The sequence below is a fragment of the Euprymna scolopes genome, chromosome 42 (assembly GCF_053919585.1).
Source record: "Euprymna scolopes isolate OS-2025 chromosome 42, ASM5391958v1, whole genome shotgun sequence".
In the NCBI taxonomy this organism is placed as follows: domain Eukaryota; kingdom Metazoa; phylum Mollusca; class Cephalopoda; order Sepiida; family Sepiolidae; genus Euprymna; species Euprymna scolopes.
In genome coordinates, this window is record NC_136523.1 from 39,318,523 (window position 1) to 39,336,379 (window position 17,857).

General features: G+C 35.6%; 1 protein-coding gene across 1 annotated transcript in view; it reads left to right on the forward strand.

Moving 5' to 3' along the window:
- LOC145267031 (uncharacterized) overlaps nucleotides 1–17,857 on the forward strand; it is a 440,938-nt gene that overhangs the window by 279,674 nt on the left and 143,407 nt on the right. The window contains exon 4 of the mRNA XM_080122968.1: nucleotides 17,157–17,194. The gene's annotated coding sequence lies outside the window, so the exon portion shown is untranslated. The remainder of the gene's footprint in view (nucleotides 1–17,156; nucleotides 17,195–17,857) is intronic.

A 17,857-nucleotide genomic window follows, 5' to 3' on the forward strand; every position in this document is an offset into this window, starting at 1 on the left:
GTTTTGGCCGATGTATTCTCCTGCTTTCTTCCAGTGTCTTAAGTTAAACTCCAAACTGCTCATTGAATTTTAAACCCACCCCTTTAAAACTGCCTTTTTTTTGTTTGTTTGTTGTTTGTTCATTCATTATTTGTGCTCAAACTGGAAAACTTTACTTTGATCAGACGCCCCTGTCATATCAAAGAACAACAAGAAAAAAATGTATGTTACTGGGCCCTGGTAGTATATAGAAACTCAGCCGTTAATGTTACATGTTTGAGTCTTGGGGTATTAAATGTGCATCATCTTATCTCCATCATCTTTCAGGACGCTTCACCACCGAATCTACACGACTTCTCCAGTTCTCTTGATCTCACGTGACAGTTTGCAAGTCCCATACACTTTCCAATGCTGCGTCCTATAGCAGGTTGTCATTTTAGGTTATTCTTCTTCTACCGGTTTGGGTGTCCATCTGTTAGTAGCGAGAGAACTAGCTTTGCTGGCTTCCTTTTCGCTGTATCTCATGCAGTGACTGGCGACTCGCATCCTTCTCTGCTGTATTTTCAGTGATACTCGTGGAAGGTCACCATAAAGCTGTTGGTTTGTTGTGTGGCTTCTCCATGATGTATTGATGACCATGCTGAGCATCCGTGTGTAACAGCCATCCAGTCTCTTCTTTAGCACATTTGTAAGAGTCCATGCCTCAGCTAAACGTGTAACATATATTAAAAAAAAAAAAAACTAAAACTCAGTTTAAAGAAAAATCAAAAATATTTACAAATAGTCTAAGGGAGATAAGCAAGTTCATGATCCAATATAGTTTACGTTTTTGAAGAAAGACAGAGTTACTGAGAATTAATAACAATATTTCTTTGGTCAGAGAGAAAGTCAGAAAATCTTCATCACTAGCCTGGGTGCCCGACCTTGCCCGGGTGTTTGGAAGTGTGTGTTGAGCAAAAAAAAAAAAAAAAAGTTGTAGGCAGGCACGCAGGCTCGAACCCATGATGAAGGGGAGAAAAGAAAGTGAAAGAAAATCTGACATCTTACCGCTACTCCATGACACGACTGGAAGTTCAGAACGCAAAAACTGAGCCCTCCTTGTAGAAAATTGCTCAGTTGAGGGTGAAAGAATTAATGTTTTTGGTCAATTTTTTGATATTTGTCATCCAAGATGTCGAGCTTTAAAATGATACCAATCTCATGAAAATCCGTTGCCTCTGTCGGAAATTTTAGGCATACATACATTTAAACAGACAGGTGAGATTTATATTATAGATAATTTTATGAAAGAAACAGTAGGTTTTCTAGATTGCAATGTAGAATAACATATTTTGGACTGAGTTACTGCATGGAGGCATGTGAAGCTTCCTCCCGGCGATTTCATGGATTTCGATGACAATAAAAATATAGGAGTGTGAAATATTCGTTGATCATCATTCAATCCCAGGCAACGTCAGGTTTCCTTGCTAGTGTGTGTGTGTGTGTATATATATATATATATATATATATATATATATATATATATATATATTGATTCTTTTTATGAGATTCCTTTTGACCGGATTTGGATCCCAGAAAATATTGGCCAGAGTTAACCTAATCAGTGTCCAACAACCTGGAGCCACGTGACGACTCAAACTCACTAACTGAAGAGTTGATGCTGTCAGTGTTCTTTTCTAGTTTTGGTGAATGGAAAGTTGAAGAAACACTCCAAATTGAACACCACAACTTAGCTCTCGAAAAACATTTTTATATTCTAATTTTAATGTAATAATTATACATTTTTAATATTGTTGTAAGAAATTAGAATATTTTAATATTTTTATAAGGAAAATGTCCTATGACATTAATATCTGGTGTGGTATTAACCTTAGTAAGGCTATGCTGGCTTACTCCGAAGGAGGAAGTTTATAGGGAATATGAAATTCAAAATGGTCCCCCAGCCGCATATACATTTCAGTTATACAGCACCCGTTGCAATATTTTTGATTCATGATGGGAGTATGGTGCCTCACAATTGGGAGATTCTATTTATAAATGATGCTGCTAGGAACTGACGAATCAAATTAATTCACGTTCTGCTACCAACCAATCAGAAACCAGAATTGCGCCATAAAAATTAAACCTTTTTTCTTGAGCAACCTTGCATTTGTTTTCTTTGTGTCAATACGGGAAGAATCTTTTGCTCTGTGGCTAAAAAAATGATAAAGTCAGGAACCTGAACAAAAGAACTGTCTACTGAGAACCAGTCACCTTCAGGAGTTGTATAGAACAATTAACCATCGGAAACTGTTCTGAAAGGAAACATGGCTTCCAACTCTAGTTCTCCAACGTTTATCCATCTGGTACTGGCCAGGGTACATATTGCTTAACTTTGGTGATCTATTGGAGAACTGGTGTGTCAACACAAATATGCCGTATATGGCCGTATATTTTTTTAATTTGACACAAAATGGATTGAAGAACTGCGGGATCTGAATTGATCAGCTCGACCAGCTTCCTGCTGCCATGACAACTACTTTTTTTCTGGTCTTGTCTTAGCACTCTTGGGACAAACTTTGCACAAATCTTCCACATCTTCAGTTCCTTGCAAATAATTGTGTGTACAGTTCCCACACTGACATCAAACTGTGCACTTATCTCTATAGACACACGGCGGTCCTTATCCATGAAATTCTTTATTTGGCCAATCAACTCTGGTGTTCTGACTTCCTTATGACTCCCACACTTCTCATTATCTCTCACAGACTCCCTGCCTTTCTTGAATCTCTTATAGCAATCACAAACTGATGCGCTATTCATCTTGCATGGTCCAAAAGCAGTCTGAAGCATTCCATACGTTTCCGTGGCATTTTTTTCCAAATTTAAAACAGAATTTTATTGCATATCATTCTTCTAAAGTGTCCTGGCGTCCAGATTGCATTTTTGAAATTCACCAGCTGTGCAAATCAGGCTTTAGTAGCGTATATTCCAATTCCTACTGTAGCTGTTCATTTGAACCTGAAATCATAAAAATTCTCTTAAGTTGTATAGCAGTAACATACTGAATTTTTAAGAGTCTACAAATAATCTTAAATGCCTGTACAAAAAAAAAAAAAAGTCCAGAAACTTATTGAAAGCACCTCGTAGTTCGATACACCTTATCATAAGGTTCATACATAATTTCAACGAAATCAGTTCAGTAGTTTCTGAGAAAAAATGGGACGCACAGACTAAGAGAAATATAATATAGATACTGCTAGTGCTAAGTAGCGCAATTGAGTGAGGAAGAGGGGGGGAATTTTTAGATGAAAATCGAACTTCAGAATTTAACTTGGAAAATCGAAAAATAATTATTAAATTCAAGGTTGAAGGTAGGGCTTGGGAGGGGGGGGGCTGTTTATGCAGAAAGAGACTCCAAATGTCTGCGTGTTTTGTGCGTGTCTTTTAGTGCAAGTACGCTTTGCACCGAGGCTCTTTCTTTCTTGCCGCCATCTCCCCTTCATTCTCTGCCAGTCCAGTAAACAAATATAATAGAGGAGATCAGAGACGATTATCCGTGGCTTCTTAGAACCTCCTTCCACCTTTCTCTTTCACCTCTCACCAACCTCCCTCTTCTTCTAGGCACGCACTCCCTTTTTTTTTTTTTTTTTTATTCCTTTCCATTTTCTATTGTCTTAGGAATTCATTTTCCATTCTTTGAAGACAATCTCTTGTGTTCTTTCCGAAATTATACCTCCCATATCCGATCGCCATTTGTGTGCGTGTATGTGTGTATGTACGTATATGTATGTGTACGTGTATATGTATTTGTATATATGTGAATGTATATGTATGCATGTATGTATGCATGTGTATTATGTATCTTTGTATATATATATATATATATATATATATATATATATATATATATATATATATATGTGCGTGTGTATGTTTATAGATATGTATACCAATGATCGTCTTCAGTGTCATGTCTGCTTGAAGGTGTGAATTTGCTGGCAAGACTAAAGTCATCTTAGGGCACATAGACTTTCAGTGACTGAGGGAGTGGCACTCATCTGACAAGATGTTACAATCATCATGTATGTATGTATGTATGTACGTACGTACGTATGTATGTATGTCTGACATAATCACGTTGACACACCGGTTCTCATCAGATCACCGAAGTTAAGCAACATTGAGCCTGGCTATTACCAGATGGGTGATCATTTGGAAATTCTAGGCACTGTATATGCTCTCCGCTTATCTCGGCATTTGTTTCCAGTCGTCCCGTACATACACTTCACTTGCCACTGGTATTTAACAATGTTGATTCAGGAGAGGTGTGGTTGGAGATTGCACACCTCCTGTCACAAAAATTTTACGCGCAGGCACCCTTACTGTGGCTATCCATAGTCTGTTAAGACTAAAGGAAGCCCTTTTTTATGTATGTATGTATGTGTGTGTATGTATTTATGCATGTTTAATCATTTTCTTTTACGGCATATGAACCGTTTTCAGGTTATTTAATGCAGAATCCAGTCATATTGAAAATAAGTTTTTATGCTTCACATTGTTTGTATATGCAAAATATTTATTCATGGAGTTTGGTTTGATTGTTTTGTAGACAAAAATTGTCTTTGTTTTTGACTTTGCAGAACATGATTGAGTTTTACAAAGGAAAACGAAAAAGACAATGACATCGATGTTTGGTGCATTTTATATGGTCATCAGTTACCTGATCAAGAGAGTGGGTCTGGTTCTGCACAATGTATGATTAAATCAAATCAAATTCATCTCAGCGATTGTTTGATAATCAATTTTAAATTTATCTCTTCAAATATTTATTCATGGCGTTTGGTTTGGTTGTTTTGTTTTATGACATATCAACCCTTTTTGTGTTCAGTCATTTTGGAAAAATTTTTGCGCTTAAAATTCTTCATATCTTCAAAATATTTATTTAACGTGTTTGGTTTGGTTGTTTTGTTTTATGGCATATCAATTCTCTTGGGATTATTTAATGCGAAATACGGTATTTTTTGAAAAAAAAAAGTTTTCATGCTTCAACAAGTTCTTTATATTTATTTGTGGTGTTTGGTTTGGTTGTTTTATAAAGAAAAAAATGTTTTTGGCTTTTCAGAACATGATTGAGTAATGCCTGGGAGGGAGGGTAGAGCTCAGAGGACTGGCATCAGTCAAACATGAACAAAGCCACTGTCGAGCTTATCTATATAATAATTCTATGCAGACATGTTTAGCGATAATTACACACACACACAACTTGAATGCCTACTAGACACTATCCTCGAATGTCTAAGGTCTATCTGTACAGGGGTTTGCCAGAACAACCTGGCATGAGGATACTTCTTCCCTAGGAGTAAATGCTGACCAAATATTCAAAATCACATTTCATATTTGCAGCCGAAATAAGATCTCCTTTCTACGGCTTACTCACATGAGCTTTTACGAGAAATGGTGCACCTTCTCCAAGTGATGTTACCTTAAGTAATAGCACAAAGTGTGATACTCCACCAGACTAGATGAATTCTTGTCCTGGAATCCAGACCAAGAGACCAAAAGGAAAGATATACTACAATATATACAAACGGATAATTGAGGGAATTTATGTTCTCAATTTCTTTACTAACTCAGTGTTTGAGAGATAAAGAACTTTAATAGAACATTCGAATATCCATGTATCTCATATAGAGTTCAAGTGTTAGTACCAGGTTGTGGGGCCCTTGATTTCTGAGAACTTCGACTGAAGTAAAAAATTTAAAAAACAAAAAAACAAAACAAAACAAATGTACCTTTTCGTGCTAGTAGATCAGGCTGTCTGAAGATATCGGCTTTCTGACCTTAAATGCACTAAACATGGAAGTTATTAATTTTTATTTATTGCAGACTATAACCCCATCTTTTCTTAGTTGTTTCACGATGTTTCAGCCAACTATTCCTCTGGTTTTCATCAGGTGGTAACCGCGATGGGATAGGAACTCTGAATCTTCTAACTGCATCTCGTCGCGGTTACCACCTGATGAAGGCCAGAGGAATAGTTGGTCGAAACGTTGTGAAACAGCAACTAAGAAAGATGAGGTTAATAGTCCACAATAAATTAAAAAAATTTTTTTTAAATAAATAAATTAATAAAATGATACTCATCTCAATAATGAATTCCAATTAAATAATATCAATTTTACAGAAGAAGATAATAGTCCGTCATAATTAAAAATTATTAAATAATTCTCATCTCAATAATGAATTCAAATTAAATAATATATATGCCATTCGGTACGGACCCAACCATGGAAGATCAGATAATAAATAAACATGGATTTATAAGACCCAAAAATTCAACCTTGATTGCCCTTCGGTGCCCATGGCGCAGTAGATAGACGTTGAATCTCTACGGTTCCAGGTGAGAATTGTCTGGAGATTGCGGTTTCAATCCTACCCAAAGCCGGCCAGAGGCTTACTTGGCCAAAACATGTTGAGATGACAACAACTATGGAAGGCAGTAATTTCAATGGATGCAGTTAAGAGATTCAGAGTTCCTATCCCGTCGCGGTTACCACCTGACGAAGGCCAGAGGAATAGTTGGCCGAAACGTCGTGAAACGACTAAGAAAAGATGAGGATAATAGTCCGCAATAAATAAAAATTAATAAATAAAACTCATCTCAATAATGAATTCCAATTAAGTAATATATATTGAAGTTATTGTTTTTTATATATATTTTTATCTTATATATTTTATATATATTTTTATGTTTTTTATATATATTAAGTAATATATATTGAAGTTATTGTTTTTATATATATTTTTTATTTTATATATTTTATATATATTTTTATGTTTTTATATATATTAAGTAATATATATTGAAGTTATTGTTTTTTATATATATTTTTTATTTTATATATTTTATATATATTATGTTTTTTATATATATTAAGTAATATATATTGAAGTTATTGTTTTTTATATATATTTTTTATTTTATATATTTTATATATATTTTTATATGTTTTTTATATATATTAAGTAATATATATTGAAGTTATTGTTTTTTATATATATTTATTTTATTTATATATATTTTTTATTTTATATATTTTTATATATATTAAGTATTGAAGTTATTGTTTTTTATGGAAGTCAATCGTATCATTCTCATATCATTTCTCTCCATGCAACGTATGTCCTCAACCCTGTAAAATAATATTGACAAAATTTATGTTTATAATGTGCACACAATAAAGAGTATCAAGCGCTTTTTGATTTGCCACTTGTGTATATTAGTATGCTGGATTATTCCCCCCCCCCAACCCTAATTCCTATTTCACACGGTCCTGGATATGACCTTAAACTATATCCAGTGGTGAGGCCCCAGCTTGCGGGCTTTAGGGAGTGTGGAGCCACCCTTTAATTGCCATTGCTCCCAGGTCCACTCTGATCCGGAGTGGTAGTACCTGTTAGGGTCCCAACTATGGGTTAAATAGAAACCGACTTGGAAACAACAAATATATTCTATTAAAAAAGTTTTCTTCAAAATCTTTGTATTCAGCATTAAATAACCCGAAAAGGGTTGATATGCCGTAAAACAAAAACAAACAACCTATTTCACACTCCCATATTTTTTATTGCTATCAAATTCGGTGAAATCGACCATTTTTCAATCAAATCAATTAATTGCCTGCTCTAGTTAGAGAGCCAGGAGAAAACTTCACGTGTCTCCCCGCAGTGACTTAGTCCACAATACATTATAATTTACATTGCACTGTAGAGAAACCTACTGTTGATTTTATAACATTATTGGTCCCCCAGCAAAAGGAGAATGGACATGTAAATTCACCCTTGTCTGTTCGTCCGGCTGCACTTTTCTCAATAACTATACCTTGGAATTTTTTTGAAATTTTGCACAAAAATTAAACATGATATGAGTAAAAAAAAGTAACAGAACAGATTTTCCAGGAAAACTCCGGTTCTCTCCCCCCCCCTCCTCCCCAGAGGTTCTTTTCAGTTTAAAATGGTTAAAATTGATATTTTTGTACTTATTAAAAAAAAAAATTGATGCCTTGGATTTTTACAAAACTTTCTGAAAAGTTGTAACTAACCGATTTCTATATAATTTTGTTTGTTTATTCTTTGCGATAACTCTTGGGTGTGGCCCAGGGTTCTTTTTTAGGGCTAATAAAAACATTCCATTTTTGGGACTATTTTACCATGTTTGTTCAAAATTTTCTCTGTATGTCTATTTAGCAGTTTTGGATGGTGCTGAACTCAAATTTAAATATGTTAAAGCCTTGTGGACTTTTGGGGCTAAATGGAGGGGGTGGCAAATGGTTGGCTTAGTCTTTTCTTTTTCGCATGATGCAGAAGTCAAATTTACATATGTTATTCCTAAAACTGCACCGTTTGTTCATTTTCATCAGGATTTGACGTCCCCTGGGGACTTTTGGGGCTAAATGGGGGAGGGGGAAATGCTGAACTTAGTCATTTTTTTTATGCCTCGTTCATGGGGACCATGCATGCTTCACGTTTTTTTTAATTGATAGATATATAATGCTTTCATCTACATTTTTCATGCTATTTTTTAAGATTTTTAAATTAAATTAAATTCAAATTTTACATGTTACTCCTTGCTGACCTAGACTGTGTCATCTTTTAAAGCCAGTTATTTCTCTGATTGAAACCATTTTGTTATTGAATGAATTGAATACAGTCATTGATAATTCTTATGACTCAGCATGAATACAACTATGTTGTAGTAAACTGGGAAGCAACACCATGATATTGTATTCCACAGATGGAAGGTTTTTTTTTTTTTTTTTTTTTTTGGAAAGAAACTATGTTCATAGAACTTTTAGTTTCTGTTAGTGGAAGAAATGAAAATTATTAACAGTAGTTGGAGCTATAGGAGTTTTTTTTTTTTTTTTTTTTTTTTTTTTCATTGGAGAAACTTTGTCGATCATCTACCTCTTAAACAGTTATGTCGTATAGGACTCTTATTCATAGTCTTGGGGGTAATATTAGGGTGCTTATTCAGATTGGCACGCATAACGATAAAAAACAAATGAAGAAAAACTTTTCTATTGTACCTAATTAATCACAGAATGAAGATTGCATATTCCAAAAATCACAAAAATTGATCAAGTAGTTTTTTTTATTTATTTATTTACAAAAAAAAGACCAAAAAACAAATTTGTTGTGTTTTACCGATAAGTGGTAGACGAGACCATGTTTTACCAGAGAACATTATTAAGGGAAGGTAATCAGTGATTGTTTTGACAGTTTCATGTGCATTAGGGTTGTCTGCCCTTGTCCACCGATTTGTTGATTTTATTTTTTCATCGTCACTGAAACAGTAAAATTTGATTTTCTTGAATTAAAAAAAAAAAAAAAAAGTACTTGATCAAATTATGTGATTTTTGGAATATGGAAGATGACATCTTCGTTACGTGACTGGTACGTACACCATACAGAGACTTTCCTGTATTTTCTTTAATTTTGAATGCCGCCATAAGTGTCAATCTGTATAAGCACCACATATTAGATATCTTTTGTTCTGTATTGCATCAAAATTACGATTTTGATAAGATAACTCTTTGTGCGGCATGTAATCCCTGGCTGATCTAAACTGTGTCATCTTTTAAGGATGTGTCGGGGGGGGGGGTAAGGTTAGTTGGTTCTCAGATCGCATGTTACATGGAACCGATTTTGTCATTGAATAAATCTGAGACAATTATTGGTAATCTTGGATCATGGCCAAATAATTGTCTGCAAGTTCTTGTCAATTGGTCTTTTCATTGGTTTGATGGCATCGACGACGGCGCACGGATAATTATAGCTCGAGACAGATGGGTAAGGGAGGGTATTACGAGATGTAATAATAATAACGCTGCCAATAACTCATCATAATTTCTACAAAAAAAAAAAAAATTCTGAATGCACAGAAATTAGATATGAAAAGAAAGCACTTAACTGGAGTCCTCGTCTACTACCCCCACCCCGACTCTTCCGATCCGGAAACGAAAAAAAAAAAAAAAAAAAATTAAAAAAGTACCCTTATTATTTTGAAATTAAATCAAAATTGATTGTGGCACGAAGACATTTTGTAACAAATACAAGAAAGAAAATGGTTAACCGTTTTTTTCTTTTTCTTGTTCTCTGTCAAGAGTTTTAAACATTAAGTTGTTTAAATTCGGAAAAATGTGGATGAAAAGGTTTTATATATATATATATATATATATATATATATATATATATATATATATATATATATATATATAAAATAAAAAGGAACAAACCGTATGTGTTCATCAACGTTTCGTCTTTATTTCGAGACTTCCTCTGGATGAATCGAAATAAAGACGAAACGTTGATGAACACATAATACGGTTTGTTCCTTTTTATTTTCTCTATTTTGTCGGAATACTATTTCCATTACTTTCATCATATATATATATATATATATATATATATATATATATATACACACACACACACAGGGTGTCCGTAAAGTTACTATACAGACACCCTGTAATATATTAACTATTAATACAAATATAATACAATAAAACAATAAGACTGTATAGTAACTTTACGGACACTCTGATATACACACACATTTTATTTGTTTTACATAAGCATTAATAGGTCACTACACATTTATGAGCATTGCCAAGGCTGCTGCGAAGAAGATGGGCTCTCTTTACCGTGCTAGAAAGTTACTTACGCCTGAAAGTATCCTGTACCTCTATAAGGCCACCATTCGCCCATGTATGGAGTATTGTTGTCACATTTAAGCTGCTGCATCTCCTACTTGTCTCTCACTCGTAGACAGACTTCAAAAGAAAGTCACCAACCTGATAGGTCCTGAACTGTCATCTAAGTTTCAACCTCTGTCCCATCGACGAAATGTTGTGTCACTCTGCCTGTTCTACAAGTATTTTAATGGTGGATGATCTGATGAACTACAAGCCCTCGTACCCCTTCAACGTAAATACCTCTCGACAAGCAGCAAAGTCCCACCCCTTCACAATAGATATCTCTAAATGTAAGAGAGCCTTCTACTCTAATAGTTTCTTTCCCAGAACTGCTAGACTTTGGAATTCCCTTTCGGGTTCCTGCTTCCCCAATTGTACTGACATGCAAAAATTCAAGTGTGATATAAAGATATCTTGCTGTTCAACTCCCTATGTAGTATCCCTGCAAGTTATGTTCCTGACAGTAACCTCTTACATCAAAGTGACACTGTGCCTTGTTTGGAGTGAAAATGTAATAAAAAAAAAATTACCTTGTTTTGCTCAGCCAGTTACAAGTAATTAGAAACTTCTTCAGTCGATATCCCTTATACGTCACGATAACTCTTGAGTGTGCCCCAGGATTTATATAAAACTTTCTGAAAAGTTGTAACTAACTGATTTCTATATAATTTTGTTTGTCTATACTTTGTGATAACTCTTGGGTGTGCCCCAGGGGCTCTTTTAGGGCTAATAAAAACCCTCCATTTTTGGAACTATTTTACCATATTTGTCCCAAAATTTTCTCTGTATGTCTATTTAGCAGTTTTGCATGGTGCTGAACTCAAATTTAAATATGGTATGGGTTAGGGACTTAGGCAAATGCTGAACTTAATCACTATGCACTCACGGGAGACCATGGATGCTTCTTGTTTTTTTTTTACAAAGGAGTCGTCACTAATCGAGGCCCGGAGGCTACTTGAGGATAATGGTTATTGAGTATACAGTAGTCCATGGGACAATATCATAGTAATCCTTAGTAGTGGAAATTTGGTAAATTGGATTACTTAAGGGGGGGGGGGCGGATTATCAAGAATTTGTTTACGTTGGACTTGAAGACAGCCATATTGTAGTCAGCTGGAAAACAGAGAAACGAAAGAGAGTTCCACAGGAGTGCAGTTCTACTACTGTAACACTGTAGGCTGTATTCTTGATGATAAATACATATTTATACACTTTACACTACTTGTGGTTTCTTTCATTTGTGACCCCCCCCCACTAGCATGGGTCTACAACAATTATGTAGTAGAGCTGACATCTATTTGATTTAGCTGCCTTCAGCTGTAATACTATGGGCCAGTCAATAGCATTACCGACCTGCATGTTACGTAAATGTGCGGGAAACGGTACCAGACTGTAACACGATGGCCGGTCAAGAGTATGAAGCTCAGTCGGTTCGACGTCTTTTTGTCAGAGTTGAAGAGTAATGGCATACCTTAGGATTTTGGGGTGTGGCTGGTTCCTTCCTTCTCTCGGAATGACGTCTCATTCTAGTGGTCTTCTCCAGGTTGGAGTTTCTTTGACTGGAATCGTCTTCAGACACCGTTTCGACATTTAAGGCTGAACGAAACAACGCGCACCACAATTGTAATAAATATGAGAAATCTTAAGTATTTTCTTTCTATGCATAAATATATTTTACGATGTTTTACAAAAGAATCAAAAGCAATTGATACTTAAACTTTTAAAATTATTAGATGAGCTAGCGACGTAGATCGTCCTGACTGGTGCTGATGGAGAGGAGGGGACCCCCCCCTCTCGTTTAGAGAGGCAAAAAGTATGTGAAGAGTATAATTTCTGCATAAATATTTTTGTATGCGTATATAAAACTATGGGCCAGCCAATGGCGTGACCGACCCACGTGTTATATTAAATGTCCTGGAAATGGCACCATACACTGACAATGGGCCAGTTGATAGGATCCGTTGGTTAGACGTCTTTCTGTCAGAATGAAAATTAAAGGCAATTACCAAGCTTGCCCTATGTCTGAATACACTTTATGTAAAATTTCAAATGTTTAAACCAAAAATTGGCTGAGTAATTTGGTAGAGACTGCAGAGGTCAATTTTTTAAAAAAAACTTTAACCCCAATTATGACTCATTAATATTTCTTGTTTTGGGCTCAAATCAAATTATTATAAAGTTTGATCCATGTCCAAGTAATCTATATCTAAAATTTCAAGTGTTTAGACCCAAAATTGGCGGAGGAGTTTGGTAGAGTTCTCAAAGGTCAAATCGTTGAACTTTGACCCCTTTATAACCAAATTGTGGCCGAAAACCCGATTAAAAAGATTTTCCCAAATCTCAATACCCCTTTTGCCAAATCCTGAGTATGTAGACCAAAAATTGACAGAATTATTTAGTGGGGAAATGTACGCACACACACATTTTCACTTTTATAGATATATAGACTAGCTGGAGTGCCTGGCGTTGCCTGGATGTTCAGGTGGTGTAGTAAGGACTCTGGCGGGGGTGGGGTCAAAACAACAGTAGCGGGAGTGCCTAAGTGTGTGTAGGTGGTGTAGTAAGGAACCCGGGGTGGGGGTAGTAGCGGAGATGGGGTGGCAAAACAAGAGTAAGTAGAGGTGTTAAAAAAAAGATGGTAGAAGGCAGGCAGGCTCGAACCCGTAACGCGAAGGAAAAAAAAAAAAAGAGTTAAAAAAAACATAACGTCTTAGCCGATGTTTCCATCGCCCGACCGGAAGTTCAGAATGTTGAAATTAAGCGTAGTCAATCGAAAAGAAGACAATGACTTGCTAAAATGTGGACGAAAAAAAAGCGACCCCTCCTTGTACAAAACTGCTCAGTTGAGGGTAAAGGAATAAATGTTTTTACCCAATTTTTCCATATTTGTCGTCCAAGACATTGAACTTCAAAACGATATCAAAATGGTCAGGATCCGTCGCCTGTGTCGAAAGTTTTTGCAGCAGCACACACACACACACACACACACACACACACACACACACACACACACACACACTTTGCCTTTTTTTATATATAGAAGATAGATATCGTTGTTTGTATAACAAATTTTGTTTTGAAAACTTGAATTTTTATCTAGAGAAGGCCTTGAAGCCACTTGAAAAGCCCCTGAAAATAGACATTGAAAATCTGTACGAACTCTGAAGGAAAATTACCCTCATGTCAGGTTGTCCTGACAAACTCCTGTACAGAAAGACCTTAGACACTCGAGGATAGTGTCTAGTAGGCATTCAAGTTCTCTCTCTCTCTCTCTCTCTCTCTCTCTCTCTCTCTCTCTGTGTCTCTCTCTCTCTCACACACACACACACACAGAATTTGATGGGTTAAATGCCAGTGGACTTCCCTAAACAATTCAGAACAAAAGGCTGTTAACCCTAACCTACCCTCCTCTCCCAGCTTTCCCAACCAAATTCACACTTCAATGTGCCTTTGTATATAATGAGGCAGGTGGTTTTTATTTCTCTCTCTCTCTCTCTCTCTCTCTCTCTCTCTCTCTCTCTCTCTCTCTCTCTCTCTCCTTTCAACTAGAATAGACAGTTAGGCAGTTAAGGACCTTGCAAGCATTGTTTTCTTGCCTGAATAAATGTGAAAGAGATGGCGGGGTAGGTTTGGGTGGATAAAGCACTATCTACACATGCGCTATACAATTCCAAACTTTGTTGTCTGGGTGTTTATAAACTAAATGTACCCGTAACCCGTTGGGTCATAACCATTACCACTATTCATTTTACTTTGATTTCATTTGGTATCCCCAATAAAACAGTTGGAAATAAGTCATGCACCATCCACTATGATTATGCAATTCCTACATCTATTTGCATAGAAAACGGAGCCATAAAACTTGACATAGTTAATTGGGAGAAAAAGGGAGAAAAAAGCAACTTTAGTAGAAGTTTGTTTCCCAACTGATGTTGAGTTAAACAGACCTAAAAGGAAAAAGATAACAAAATACCAAGGTCTTATGTACGACATGAAAAAAAAAAAAAAAAAAAAAAAAACTGCAATCTTAAGAATGTTTCTATCGTTCCAATTATTATAGAAGCAACTGGATTCATGAAAGATAATTTTAAAAACTACTTGGCAAATATACCCGGTGAACTAAGCGCAAGAGAGATTCAAGCAATTGCATTTAAAGGGACGGTCAGAATTTTAAAAAGATCTCTCGGTTGGAGTATCTGAGTTAGCAGGTGAATGTTTGGCATCTGCTAGGATGCCTCATCCCCAGCTGGAACAAACTGAAAAGAAAATTAAAAAAAAAAAATCAGTAATTGTTGCTCAAATCCTGGGAACATGTTTGCCATAAAGAACAGTTGGAAATAAGTCATGCACCATCCACTATCACTATGCAATTCTTACAGCTATGTACCTAGAAAATGTAGCCATTAAACCTGACGTAGTGATATACGACAAAATGGGAGAAAGAAGCAACTTTAGTAGAAAAGTCAGTATTCCCAAATGATGCTGAATCAAACAGTATTGTTCTTTCATCCGATGCGGTAGGTGCAGGTGAAAAATGAACAAATTCTGATTGCTAGAGTTCTCTGTCAGCCAACCAGCTCACTTTCTGCCAGACCAGTTTCCTCTTCAATAATGGATTTCAGTATTACGCATGGACATCCAACCCTCCTTTTTGCGTCTGGTGTCCAAAGTAGAAACTTTCCTGCCAGTTCATGAGCTGAGAAATACCATGGTCATATATGTATGTTATGAAAAGAAAAAAACTGAAATTTTAAGATCTCTATCATTCCAATAATTATAGGAGCACCTAAGTTCATGAAAAAAATTTTTTAAAACTATTTTGCAAATATACCCGGCGAACTAAGTGCAAGAACAGACGGTTAGAATCTTAAAATGGTCTCTTGGTTGGAATGTGTGAGGTATCCACGTCCATATGCAAATAAAGTTTTTAAAATATAATGTTGTTACAGATATAAATGTATATTTGTGCATGCGTAGAAGAGCACTTTAAGTCAACTTACGCCTGTCAGGTTCCAATTTTTTCCAATTTTGGCCCTTGATACTTGACTCACTGTTGTTAGGTTTGGATTTCAATCTTAGCTTGAGAATTTTTTTTTTACTTACAAGAAGTGAACTGTTTAGAAAAAAACATAATACTCGCATGCACATGTCTCAGTTTTTGTATGAATTAAAATGTAATATTTATGCGTATTTTATGACCAGGCAACGCTGGGCGGCTTGCTAATATATATATATATATATATATATATATATATATATATACACACATATGTGTGTGTTCGTATATGGACTCTCCCATTGATTTTGACATATGAGCTTCCGCAACAACTAAGTTGCTCAGAAATCCACACAGATGATTTGTTTATAGTGGTGTAGGTTTTGTGTAGAACCAACCACACTTCTTGATATTACTGCTAACCTTTGTTGGTGCAGATGACTGCCACAGGACAGAGTATACAGTAGACCGCAGGTTTTTACATCAGTTTCATTTTTAACAAAGACTGGTGGTACTTCTCTCCCAGTGAATTAATGCGGCCCCAGACACCAACCTGTGAAAATTTCTACGACTTGATGATATATGTTGTAATAATTTTTGTCGCCATTTTCAGCAATAAGTTTATTACTGATAGTAATGAGCTTCCTGCGGTCTTGGAGAGTTGCCTCCCATTACACATGCCTTATCATCTCATTTTAAAGACGCTTGCAAATACAGACATACATATTTTTTATTATTTTATTTTTAAGAAATTATAGTTATTGATAGACATGTACAGGATGTCCCAATAAAATGTATAAACTCTTTAAATAACCATAAAACCAACATTTAGTATAAGAAAAAAGTTTCATACATCAAAATACTGTGAACAAATATAAAAATCAACTAATTATCGAAAGTGTTCAAATTATTGGCTATTGTGGTCCATGAACAGCTGACAACGCTCACTGATTGAATCGAAAACGTTCCTGATCAGTCCAATTGGTACGTCGATACATCTTCTTTCAATGGTTGCTTTCAACTATTTCATTTTAGCTCGTTTTGTGGCGTGACACCTGTGTTTAACATGCTACCACCCACCCAAAAAAAGAGAAAAATCCGCGGAAAGGGGGGGGGGTCAAATCCGTTGAGCGTGGACAGTACTCGATACTTCCTCTTCATCCTAACTGTTTCGCAGGTGATTATCAAGATATGCTCTTACGTCATGATGATAGTGCGGAAGTGCTTCATCCTGCTGGAAGCGCCATTCTTTATTCCTAAACATCTCTTGGGAACGTGGCGTAGCGTATTCATGTAGCAATTTGAGATAATTTAAAGAGTGTATACATTTTATTGGGACACCCTGTATATACACATATTTATACGTTCTATGCATACGTATGAAAAAAATTTGATTTTTATCTTATTTACAATATTTCTTCTTTTTTTTTTTTTTTTTCTTTTTGTAGGTTATAAGGAATTTTTCAACCATGGATGCAATTAACAAGTGAGTACTAAAAATTAATTATTACATTTTATCATATATACATTAAAACGCAGAAATCTTCCCTTAATCAAATCACATTCCAATCCAGCCAAAATGCACTAAAATGCCTGTTGTAACCCCCCCTCCTTCCCGCTCTCTACCTGAACCAGCCCTGACCATAGAACTGGGCTCCCCTCTCTCTCCCCACACTGGGCACTCATCACAGCTCACAAGCATTCCCCGGCTGCTACTATATATATATATATATATATATATATATATATATATATATATATATATACATACATACATACACACATGTAAAAACCTACCAGCCCTACTCGCACTAATACTCGTACAGCCCTCCTGAAGATGTCTTCCTCGAAAGATGAAAAGCCACCAACTTGGAACTACACACGGAACTTATATCAATTCTTTCGATCCACACGCTATAAAGATCATCAGAAAAATCGAAAAAAAAAAATAAAAGGTCTAATAAAACGGAAATTCTCTGTTGTCTTTAACAACGTTTGTTTAAATGAAAGAATGCTGCCTAAACACACACAATTCAAATATATATATATGTATGTTTGGTCAGCATTTTTTCTCTTATGCGTATTTTATTGAACAGCAGAAATAATTCCTGTTTGTTTCTTTTGCGATCCATCTTTTTCACTTAGCAGG